This window comes from Populus alba, chromosome 12, assembly GCF_005239225.2.
Source record: "Populus alba chromosome 12, ASM523922v2, whole genome shotgun sequence".
Classification (NCBI taxonomy): Eukaryota; Viridiplantae; Streptophyta; class Magnoliopsida; order Malpighiales; family Salicaceae; genus Populus; species Populus alba.
The window spans coordinates 7,626,583-7,640,013 of NC_133295.1; the positions used below are offsets into that span (position 1 = coordinate 7,626,583).

General features: G+C 35.3%; 1 pseudogene; it reads right to left on the minus strand.

Moving 5' to 3' along the window:
• Positions 1 to 679: 679 nt before the first annotated feature.
• LOC140954370 (uncharacterized) lies at positions 680 to 5,563 on the minus strand (annotated as a pseudogene).
• Between the last annotated feature and the right edge of the window lie 7,868 nt (positions 5,564 to 13,431).

The window sequence follows — 13,431 nt, forward strand, 5'->3', positions numbered from 1 at the left end:
TGCTGTCCATTTTTAAATGAGAATTGGATGGGAGATTCAAAGAAAGAAGAAAGAGCAGAGAATTGCACAATTATATACACAGATATCAGTTATCATGGGAAACTGAAAGAACCGACTTAAGAGTCACGGAGTACCGTTATCCGCCATTTGACCGGGTGAGAGAAACTAGCAAAACAAAAGATACACCAAAACAAACACAAAACAATGTGAGAAAAAGAATCAATCTTTATATACAGGATCACTCAATTCAGTAGAGTCATTTTCAACTGAAAAATTGTCAAAATAAACTTTCAACCGATGCCCATTTACCTTGAAAACATTGCCATTCTTTGGATTCTTGATATCACAGGTCCCATATGGATACACATGTTTCACAATAAAAGGACCGCTCCATCTTGTTCTTAGTTTTCCAGGAAATAAATGGAGTCGAGAATTATAAAGCAAGACTTTTTGACCAACATTGAATGTTTTTCTCAGTATTTTCTTGTCATGAAACTCTTTAATTCTTGCTTTATGAATTTTTGAATTGTCATATGCATCATTTCTTATTTCCTCAAGCTCATTTATTTGCAATTTTCGCAGCTGACTAGCATCATCAAAGGCTTGAATTGAAAGCTTTTAATAGCCCAATAAGCTTTATGTTCAATTTCCACAGGCAAGTGACAAGGTTTTCCATAGACTAGTCTATAAGGTGACATACCTAATGATGTTTTATAAGCAGTTCGATAAGCCCAAAGTGCATCATTAAGTCTTAAAGACCAGTCTTTCCTATTAGGGTTCACTGTTTTCTCCAAGATCTGTTTGAGCTCCCTATTAGCAAGCTCTACTTGTCCACTTGTCTGAGGGTGATAAGGGGTGGAAACTTTATGTGTGATTCCATATTTCTTCATTAAAGACTCAAATGGCTTTGTTGCAAAAGTGTGTTCCACCGTCACTTTATCATGGCTCGAGGGATTCCAAATCGACTTAAAATGTTTTCTTTCAAAAACTTTATCACTATTTTGTGATCATTGGTTCGACTTGGAATTGCCTCTATCCATTTTGAAACATAATCTACTGCGACCAATATGTACAAGAAACCAAATGATGGAGGAAATGGACCCATGAAATCTATACCCCAACAATCAAAGATCTCAATGACAAGAATAGGGTTTAAAGGCATCATGTGACGTTTCGAAATAGATCCCAACTTTTGACAATTTTCACAAATCTTACAGAATGCATGTGAGTCGTTGAACATGGTGGGCCAGTAAAATCCACTTTGTAAGATTTTTACAGTTGTCTTTCTTGATGAGAAATGACCCCCACATGCCTCAGAATGACAAAATTTAATGACACTACTTACCTCATTGTCAGGAATGCATCTTCGAAATATTTGACCAGGACAATATTTGAATAAATAAGGGTCATCCCAATAAAAGTTCTTCACTTCGTTCAAGAACTTTCTTTTGTCTTGGGTACTCCAATGAGCTGGCAATTGTCCTGAAACAAGAAAATTAACAATATTAGCAAACCAAGGCATCGTAGAGACAGAAAATAAAGATTCATCAGGAAAGTAGTCATCGATTGGTGTAATGTCAGATCTCGAATCGGTTGTCAATCTTGACAAATGATCCGCGACAACATTTTCGGTGCCTTTCTTGTCTTTGATTGTGATATCAAATTCTTGAAGTAACAAAATCCACCGCACCAATCTAGCCTTAGAATCTTTCTTAGAGAGAAGATATTTCAATGCTGCATGATCACTAAAAACAACAAACAGGTGAGCCAACAAGATAAGATCTGAACTTGTCACATGCAAATACTACTGCAAGTAATTCTTTTTCAGTGGTAGTGTAATTCATTTGAGCACTATTTAAAGTTTTACTTGCATAGTAAATCACATAAGGTTTCTTATCTTTCCTTTGTCCCAAGACAGCACCCACGGCATAATCACTAGCGTCACACATTATTTCAAAAGGTAATGACCAATCAGGAGGTTGAATGACAGGAGCAGAAAGTAAGCAAGTTTTTAAGTTTAACAAAGGCTTCCTCACAATGTTCAGTCCATTCAAAAATATTATCCTTTGTTAGAAGGTTACTCAAGGGCTTAGATATATTACACTAAAATCTTTGATGAACCTTCTGTAAAAACCAGCATGTCCTAAGAATGATCTAACATCTTTAACAGATTTTGGTGTTGGTAAGTTGGCAATTAACTCGATTTTAGATTTGTCAACCTCAATTCCTTTCGATGAAAACAATGTGACCAAGTACAATGCCGTTTGTTACCATAAAGTGACATTTTTCCCAATTCAGTACAAGATTCTTCTCTTCACACCTGCTCAAAACCTTTTCTAAGTTAGTCAAAACAATCATCAAATGAATCACCAAAAAACAGAAAAATCATCCATAAAAATTTCAAGAAAACGTTCAACCATATCACTGAATATGCTAAGCATGCATCTTTGAAACGTGGCTGGTGCATTACATAATCCAAAAGGCATCCTTCGATATGCAAAAGTACCAAATGGACATGTGAAAGTAGTCTTCTCTTGATCTTCCAATGCAATTTTCAATTTGATTGTAACCTGAATAACCATCTAGGAAACAATAAAATTCATGACCTGCAACTCTTTCTAGGATTTGGTCCATGAAAGGTAAAGGGAAATGATCTTTTCTAGTCATTGAATTAAGTTTCCTATAGTCAATGCACATGCGCCAACCCGTAACAGTCCTAGTTGGAATTAACTCATTTTTCTCATTTGTTATCACAGTGACTCCAGACTTTTTGGGTACAAATTGGGTAGGACTTACCCATTTGCTGTCAGAAATAGGATAAATGATTCCATTATCTAGAAGCTTAATGACTTCATTTTTCACTACTTCTTTCATATTAGGATTAAGCCTTCGTTGCATTTCTCTAGAGGTTTAGCATTTTCCTCCAAATAAATCCTGTGTGTGCAAAATCAAAGGGCTAATTCCTTTTATGTCAGCTATGGTCCATCCTAATGCATTTTTTGTGCATTTTCAAAGTCTGTAATAACTTACCTTCTTGATGCGCATTAAGTTTGGACGAGATTATTACCGGAAAAGTTTCATTTCTCCCAAAAATGAGTATTTGAGATTAAATGGTAACGGCTTCAATTCAGGTTTTGGTGGTTGAACACTTGAAGGTATGGGCTCAATTGATCGTGGTGGCAATTCTTCAATTTGTGGTCTCCAATTGCATGCCTTTGATTCCTGAAAGTAGACCATTTGCAAATCATCAGATTCATCAATCTCAGTTTCACTGGAAGTGGGTTTGAAATTGATCATGAACTAATTTTTCAATAAAGTCCACTTCCTGTAAATCATTATCATCTTCAGGTTGCTTGTAAATGTTGAAAAATATTCATCTCCAATGTCATGTTTCCAAATGATAGCTTCATCAGTCCATTCCTACAATTAATCAATGCATTAGAAGTGGCAAGAAATGGACGTCCTAAAATGACAGGAATTGAATTACATGCTTCAACAGGTTGTGTATCCAAGACAACAAAATCTACAGGGTAAATGAATTTATCGACTTGTACTAACACATCTTCAACTATTCCTCTAGGCACTTTTACAGATCTATCAGCAAGTAAAAGAGTTATAGAGGTTGGTTTTAACTCACCTAGATTGAGACTTTGAAAGACTGAATATGGAAGTAAATTCACACTAGCTCCAAGATCAAGTAAGGCTCTTTCAATTTTGTGTTCTCCAATAAAGCAAGAAATTGTAGGACAACCAGGGTCTTTATATTTCAAAGCATTATTGTTTTGAAGAATGGCACTTACTTGTTCGGCTAAAAAGGCTTTCTTTTTCACATTCAGTTTTCTCTTCACAGTGCACAGATCTTTCAAAAATTTAGCATAGGAAGGAATCTGTTTAATAGCATCCAACAAAGGTATATTGATCCTTACCTGTTTGAAAATTTCAAAGATTTCAGAGTTGTGACTAACTTTCCTTTGTTTGATCATGGCATGAGGAAATGGAAGTGCTGGCGGGGAATCAGCCTTTTTCTTTGCAATGTTCAGGTTCAACCCCTTCCTTACCCTCAGAGATAGACTCATCATCTTTCTCACAAGGTTCAAGAATAGGTTTTTCAATAACCTTACCACTACGAAGAGTGATGACTGATTTGACTTGATCCATGTGTTGGCTTCCAGAACTACTTGCATTTGCATTGTATTGCCCCTTTGGATTTTGCTGTGGTTGAGAAGGAAACTTACCTTTCTCTTGGAAACTGAGAGCAGATGTTAATTTTGCAAGAGCATCTTTAAAATCGGTCATGCTTTGAGCAAGTTGAGTGTTGATTGTCTCCTGCTTTTCAATGAATGCATGCAATGTTTCCTCAAAATTTCTTCTAGGAGGTGGAGCATAAGGAGGTGCATATCCATGAGAATTTTGGAAATTATGGTGTGCTTGAAACGGTGGATGTGAAGTTTGTGCATTGTTGCTATCACTCTTCCAACTAAAATTTGGGTGATTTCTCCAACCAGGGTTATATGTTTGTGAGTATGGGTTATGGTTGGGTCTTTGGAAACTGTTTAAAGCATGGGCTTGTTCATGGAGGCATTCCTTGAAAGAAGGCAAAGTTGGACAATCATTGGTTGCATGCTCATTTGTTTCACAGATTTGACACACAATGTCTTGAACAGATTTTAATTGACCACTCTTTTTCAATTCTAGTGCCTCGACTTTTCTAGCTAAAGATGCAAACTTGGCTTGGAGGTCATGATCTTCCCTAAGGTTGTGCATACCCCCACTAGATGTATGAGGTTGAGTTTTACTTGGTGCCTCATAAGTACCTGTGGTGTCCCAATTTTGAGCATTTTCGGCTAGCAAGTCTAGGTACTCCATTGCTTCATTAGGGTCTTTATCTTCGAAAGTTCCATTGCACATCAATTCAACCATTTGCCTATCTCTAGGTGTTAAACCTTCATAAAAATGTGAAACCAATCTCCATGTTTCAAAACCATGATGTGGGCAAGTATTAAGCAAATCTCGATACCTATCCCAACATTGGTAAAAATGTTTCTCCTGGTTTTTGAGTGAAAGTGATGATTTGTCTTTTGAAAGAGTTTGTTCTATGAGATGGAAAAAACTTCTTTAAAAATTGTTGTTGCATATCATCCCAAGCACGAATGGATCCTGGTCTCAAATTTTGTAGCCATGTTTTAGCTTTATCTTTTAATGAAAAAGGAAAAAGCTTTAATCGAATGGTGTTCATGCTACAATTTGAGTCATTATAGGTATTACAGACCTCCTCAAATTCCCTTAAATGCAAGTATGGATTTTCTAAGTCTAAGCCATGAAAAGATGGTAAAAGTTGAATAATGCCTGGCTTAAAATTAAAATGAGATGCATCAGGAGGGAAAACTATGCATGAGGGTGCACTTGTTCTTGTGGGATTCATGTGGTCTCTAAGTGTTCTCATACGGTTATTCTCATTATTCTCATTATGAAGTGATTGATTATCTTCTTCGGCCATATTTTCTGAAAATGATGAGGATACCCTACAAAGTCTACCACTTAATGTACGTGACCAAACTCTCATGCACGTGTAAGAAGAGAATAAAAGCAAGAAAAGAAAATAAAAGAAAAAGAAACAAAACAAAACAAAGGAAACAAAAAATAGATAAAATGAAAAGTGAAAAGAGAAAATAAATTAAATATTATAATTTATACAAGAATTTACCTCCCTGGCAACGGCGCCAAAAACTTGACACGACCAAAAGCTTGATGTCTCTTCCCAAGTGCAGGAGTGTCGAAGTAATAAATAACCCGGCAAGACCGGGTCGAACCACAGAGAGGTTAATTGTATAAATTATAAATAACAAGACAACAACAATAACAACAACAACAACAACAACAATAATACTCAGTACGTGGCGTTGTTTATACCTGAGAATGATCTAAAGATCGGGTCACAGGTTTCCAGCCTATATACTAAGTTTATGAAAAGATCAAGAGGATATATTACAGAATGTAAATAATAATAATAATAATAATAATAACAATAATAAAAGCAGAAGATGAAGAAATTAATGAGAACTTTGAGATGAAAGATTAACGTAAGGATTAAACAATGATAAAAACAAATGTCAAGGTTAGAGGATCCACTAATGGTACTTTAAACAAGTATAATATAAACTCTTATTACTCAATTGGAAACCACACATAAAGGAGGTTCCAATCAGATTATAAATTGTTAACATGATTACATTAATTATCTTATTCGAATAAAGCTAATACTTGTAAATGTTGGCAGGCATTCATGATTATAACTTATGTTAACAACAAATCAAGTTCCTTTCATAGCTCAGGTGTCGGTTAAACCATACAGTATGGGCTATGAAAGTGCCAAGTATTTGTTGTACCAAGTGTTACACAACATAAATCTAGATTAACCATTTAACAAGCAAAGTATTAAAGTGAACAAGATAACAAATATAAAACATGTTAGTATCCAACGTTAAGGTCCATGTTAAGTTTATATTATACTTGTTCTTACACCATTAGTGTACCCTTTTCACCTTGACATAATTAACTTAGCTAGACATAATAAAAGAAAGAAACATAAATGAGCAAGACAAGAACATAAATGAGAAAGAAGTTAACTAGACAAAGGAAAGGAAATGAAGTGCATAAACTTGATATTAATGAAAGCAAGACATAAGCAATACAAAGAGAGAAAGCAAGAGCATGATCTTGATCTGAACACCAAGATGCCTCAATACATGGTAAGTGCCTCCTTTTATAGGCCAAAATTTGGAACTATTGATTTGTTGACTAATTGATGAGTGGGTGGCCACATCTTGACTAGATAACAATCCTTATCTTCTTGTCTGATCAAGACGTCATTGCTAACATCATAATTTGCCCAGAATCCTCAAGAATGTTCTAGGAAATTGTCTCAGCTTTCCAACAAAAAAAAAGATGAGGTCATTTGGACTTCTAGAACTCAAGATATGGGCTGAACACTAAATAGTGTTTGGGCTGCAGGACAGCTTCGGACTTCTTCGTTGTTCCTTCAATTTGGACTTCAAAACGACCTTTTCAAATCTTGGGCTCCTCATGAAAGTTGTAGGCTTTTGTCTTACCTTTCCATCCATATAAAGTGGACCTAAATCCGAAATCTAGAGCTCCAGATATGATCCAATTACCGAGCAATGTTCCGGTTTGGACTGCACCGACATCTCTTTTCTAAGTTTGGCCATCTCTTTGTCCCTTAACTTTCAATGCTTAAACTCATCAATCAATCCTTTTATTTATGTGATAGTCCTGCATTTAAAATGAGCATTTACCATAAATTAAGGTATCTTATAATATCAAACTTGTTATTATAAAACATGCTTTAGTTAAGGAGTTATTGATACTTCAAGTGCAAAATGATGATATAAAACCTTGATAAACATGCACTTTTAAGTACTAATCACTCTGAAACAAGGTCATATCATTCTCTTATTATTTTTTTTTCTTTAGTATTCCCTTAAGTTTTTCAGTGTTTGCGTCCATCTTCTTGTTTTTCGAGTCTGCGTCATCTAAGAAAAAAAAAGTTTATATTTCATTTGGTTACTGTCTCTAATCATATCAGTTTATTAAAAAGAAAAAAAAGAAAGAAATAAAGAAATAGAGAAAAGAGTGATTAGTTGAAATTTGAAGGATCATTCAATTTTTGCCGCAGAAACACAAATCTTGGTGAACCATAAGCGAACCACCTCGGAATCAATTTAAACTTCATATTCAGTCTATTGGGGGTGGGATAGCATCCTATATCAAATTTGGGCTTATTCTGATATTATTTGCTTGAGGTTTTAATTCGAGGTTCAATTATGCCGCAGAAACACTACTAGTAGTGTTCTTCTTTGGGTGGCTATACAACGGAAACTCTCAACGCAGGATAGACTTCATCGGTTTGGTATTCATGGTCCCAATAGGTGCTCACTTTGTCTCCGCAATAATGAAGATCACAACCACTTGTTCTTTGAATGCTCCTTCACGAAAGCATTATGGTGGAATGTTTGTGACAGATGCGACATCCCAAGAATGACAAAAAGCTTGGATGAATGGATTCGATTGGCCACTGTCTCTTGGCATGGCAAAAGTTTCGTCAACTTTTCTCGTAAACTGGGTTTCGCAGCTACAGTGTATTGTATCTGGCAAGAACGGAACGCAAGGATCTTTGCAGGTGTGTCTAAAGCTTCGAATTTGGTTTTTGATCAAATCGAATGTATCATTCGCGATAAGCTTGTTTTGATGAGGAATGTTCAACGAACAGATGAAAACATAAGGATCCAAAGACTTTGGAGGGTCAATAACATGGACTCTTAATTTGATGTTTAGCTGGTTGTTTTTGTACCCCTAGCATATCTAGTTGGTCTAAGTTTTTGTTTTGTTATGTGGCTAGCCTGTAGCCATTTGTTGGTTTTCGTTTCTGTTTACATTGTAAATCTTGGGTATGCCCATTATATTCTTTGTATCATTTTCTTTTAATACATAAGTCAGCTTACCAAAAAAAAAAAAACACTACTAGTAGTGAACCATAAGCAAACCACCTTAGATTCAATTGAAACTTCATATTATGTGTATTGGGGATGAGATAGCACCATATATTAAATTTGGGCTTATTTTAATATCGGCTTCTGGAGGTTTTAATTGGAGGTTCAATTCTGCCGCAAACTGATCATACAAGGAGTTTGGGTACCTAGAAATAAGAGAACGACCTATAAATTGAGTTTTGGTGTTTTCATAGTATTTTAATACTAGATATTAAATTCGAGGTCATTTAGATATCGGTTTCTTTAGGTTCCTGGTCATTTAGATATCGGTTTCTTTAGGTTCCTCAATTGGGTCTTGTTTTGTCGTAACGGGTCTGTTTGGTGTTATCTTTCAAAACTTGTTTTGTTTCTGTTGATTTCGTTCCTGCCATTATACTATCATCATATTTTGATATGTGGCTGTTGTTTGAGTCATTTTCATCACTTTCACATTTGTTTTTTTTTTTTTTTCCGGATAAGTTCTGGTCCAAACAAAAGTCAGATTCGTAATCTCGAATATAAATCAGTGTTCTTCTAGTTATAAACTCTATTCTTTTCATCATCTTTTTTTTTCCCCTATCTGTGTCATGTATTCACTACGGGAGAGGGAACAGAGAAGGATTGTAGATCAACAATGTGAAAAACTAAGCCATGGTTTGGGGGTTCTAGAACGACAAGTTGATAAGTGTAGAAGATTAGTCTATGATCTTCAAGCTTCATGGGAAAAAGAGGTACAATGCCAAAAGGATGAAATACGAAGGAGAGTCGCTGTGGTTATCATTCAAAAGTATGTACACAAGTGGTTAGTACGGCGTGCTTATTTGAAATTCTTGTCAGTCACTACTTCTATACAGTGTTGTTAGAGGAAGGTGTTAGCAATAAGGGGATTCTGAAGGATTAAACAAGAGGCTACTGCAGTCACTATGAATCGTATTCAAGATTCGAAGGCGAATCTTCTTGAAGAGGGAGGGAATGATACAGTTCAGCCATGTGATACGACCCAAGTAAGGTTAGATTCGGATTTTGGCGTAAAAAGCGCAACAGTCCAGGTTTACGGCAACAGTCATAATTCTCAATCTGACCGTTGGATCGGGATAATATTTTATGTGGACTCTCCAGACATATCTTACTACCTTGGGTTAAAAATTCAAGTCAATCGGAGTTCAGGAAGGAACCGCAATACTGGTCAACGGAGGCTGTATGGATTTTGTTATTTACTTCCATTTGACTTGTGGACTTCCTATTTGGTTAGGATTCTTTTCCTACAAGGATTCCTTATTCATCCTAGCTACACAAGGAAAGAAGGGCTGGTGGTATCTAATGACAGATTAATTATTTTAATTATTTTCTTTAATGTTTGGGCTTAATTAATACTTTGTTTTGAGCGAGGATGCAAGGCTTGTTTGGATCAGGTTATGGGCCTTTTCAGTTTAGGGTTTTGGGCCAATTTTGAGTGGACCTCATATAAGTCCACATAAGGGGTCCATTAGGGTTAATTTTTCAAGAACTATTTAAACTCATGTAAGCCAAAATTTTGGCAGCTTTGATGATCATTATTCTGAATTTTTCAGTTTTAACGTGTGAGAGTGATTTCAGTTCTTAAACGAACTGAATCTGACTTATCGAAGATTAACTGGCTTTGTGGCGTCATTCTACTCATTCCAATAGTGTTGGTGCCTTGGGGAAGGTTTCCACTGTGTCACACTCCTATCAGACATATTGCGGCTTTGCGGGATCAGATTTCAATCTTGATTGTGGGTTGCGTGACCATGTGATCACGAGGTTCGCATCATTGGCTTTCCATGAATTTAGTGTCCTTGAGTTTGGGTTGCGTGACCATGTGATCACAAGGTTCGTACCCCTCTTTCCTCACATCTTGTGTACTTGTACCAGCCTCGTTACCACGTTTATCCACCCTCTCAATTCTGTCACACACGTTTCCCATTACAAAATTATCATCTTCATCATGACTTGAATTTGACGCTTAAGTTTTTCTCTCAGGAGGGTGTGTGTGTGTTGTTTTTATCTGACATGATGATACCTGCAAAAATTAGTTCGTGTTATAAAAATATCCTCACTTCGATCGTGTTTCACTTAAAATTACGCTTTTCCCCTCGTCCCATATTCTTTCAGCTCCTGCGGAACTGAAACCAACAGTAGAACCAACTCAGCGGCACAATCCAAATTGGTGTATATGACTCAAGAATCAATAAAAACATAAAAATCAAGAAAAACAAATTTGTGATGATAATCTCGTGAGTAACAAGCGAATCTATCCAAAATATGAACAAAATTGAAGACTCGAATAAAAACAGGAATGATGCAATACGAGGGAATAACACCTAAATATGTTAGATATGGTGTAAATATATTGCAAGAAACGAAAACAACATAAACACAATTCTGGAACCTAAGGTAAATGGTGTCTAATTGAGTTGAAATTTCATATACAGTGTTATTTCAACCCAAATAGAAAGGATATTAAATTTGAACAACTTATATGCTGACGCAAAATGTTATGAATCAAGCATGATTAGACCCGAAATTAAAAATCTATGCAAACGATATCCAATGGATCCTAAAATTAATATCTAGTTCGATTAAGACCCCAGTAATTAGAGTATCGAATTTGAGCTAATTCCGAGTTGATTTGATTCAATTTCCTTTTGTTTAGTTTTTTTGCAACAAAAGCAAATAAGTATCTTTTTGAACAACCTTTTCTTTTCTTTTCTCTTTTTTTTTTAAAGCTACTAATATATTTTGGACAGTAACAGAACAAAATAACAAATTATTTTTTTTATATGCCGCAAATTCAAGGAAAAGAAGAAATTGGACACTAAGGAATCAACAAGAAAAGACAATTTTAAAAGGATATAACCTGATTAATGGAGTCAAACTCTGATACCAAAAGATGTGAACCTCTTGAATATGCCCACACGTAAAGACACCAATTCCTGAAAAACCAAGTAAATCAAGTTTTATAGGAGTATGACACAAAGATAACTTGCATCTAGGCACCAGCACTATTGGAAACAAAACCCCCACCCAAGGAATTTTGATTAGCAAACGAGAAGTATAAAAATGACGCCACGAAGTTAGTTGTTCTTCAATAAGTTATTTTCAGTTCTTTAGAGAACCAATGAAGAGAGAATTTCTCACCAACTCACACAACAAGGTGCAACAAAGAAGTTTTTATTAATCTCAATTTCAAAGTCCCCCAAACTTCTGGTTATGACTTTATTATTTATACTGACTCTAGACTGAAATAAACCATAATGGACCTCCTTATATAGACTTATATGGGGTCAACTTACAATTATCTTAAATAAGTAATAATAAACCAAAGACTAAGAAAACAATAATAAAAATATGAAATTAATATCTTAAATATGCTAGAATCAGATTTGTCACCCCTAAGAAGTCCCAAACAGCATAGAAAATCTAATCTAAATGTGAAAATAATTATGAAGTTTTCTTGTCTTATTGTGCTTGGTTTTTTTTTTTTTTTCATGGACAAATTAATGATGAAAATCTCTCTCTTTTATATCTTCCAATTTAATTTCCTTCCTAGACTGGGAGAATCATTAATTAGTCCTTCTTAGCTTAGGAAATCAGATCTAACAACCCTTTGATCCACACGGATTAATTAGATGAATTAGAGGTTGTCCTTCATGCTTCCTAGGCATCCCAAGCTCCTCTAGATCCATCTTACTTTATATGTTCTAAACAAGCTTATTCAATGTCTCTTTAATCTTCTTTGCCTTAGCTCTTGTAATTGGCCTTCTTGTCACCTCCTATGGGGTTTTGGCATGATCAAGCTTGTTGTTAGGTTGATCCTCAACAAAATCTTCCACCAAAATCCAAATTTGACCTTGTGTGGATTGTATCCTTCCCTTTATCTTCAAGATAATTCATCCTTAAATCACCAACAAGTGTAATGGACAATTCCTTAGCATCTTCTTGTTGAAGCCTTTAGAGCTCTTTTCTTGCATTTACTTGCCTCCAACATCATTGTATGGATGTAGTAACCAAAAATAATTTCAAAAAAGCACACCTTGCCATCCACTTGCACATATATTTTTGAAGGATAACCACTACTACCCTCTTTTGTTTTTCATCCTTTTGGAGCTGAACTAAGGCTCTCAATTCTTCATGTTGTTTATTGTTTCTTTACATTCATTCAACCTAACATTTTTTTATCTAACCTCATAGAAGCATTCAATGATCATAAATATTTGAAACTTGTAACCTCTGTTTCTCTTCCTTATATTGAATCTTCTGTTATCAGCCCCACTAATATGTTGTTTCATTGAAGCCATATCATCTTTTAGATCCTTCATCACCCTAGTCAATAGCTCAAGTTGTTTGGTGAAAGCTTGTATCTAACACATGTTACTCATTTTCGGTGCACGAAATCATTATTTTCAGACATCTTTGAATATGCAAAAATTAATTTATTGCACAAAATATATCCTTACATCCCTCGCATTTCCCATAACTAAAAAATTTTGATACGAACCTCGTGATCTCGTGGTCATATAACCCACAATCAAGAATGAGAATTGGTCCCAGAAAGCTGAAATAGGTCTTATAGGAGTGACACGATGGAAACCTGCCCTAAGGCACCAACTCTATTGGAATGAAGTAGAATGACGTCACGAAGCCAATTATTTTTTGATAAGTTAGATTCAGTTTGTTCAAGAATTAGAGAATGCAAAAATCACTCACACATTGAAATTGGAAAATTCAAAAGGAATATTCATCAATAGCTGTTGAAATTTAGGTTACATGATTTTAAATGGTTCTTGAAAAATTAACCCTAATAGATCTACCCAGGTGGGACCGATTTGGCCCACTTACAAAACTGATCTAAAAACCTTAAATT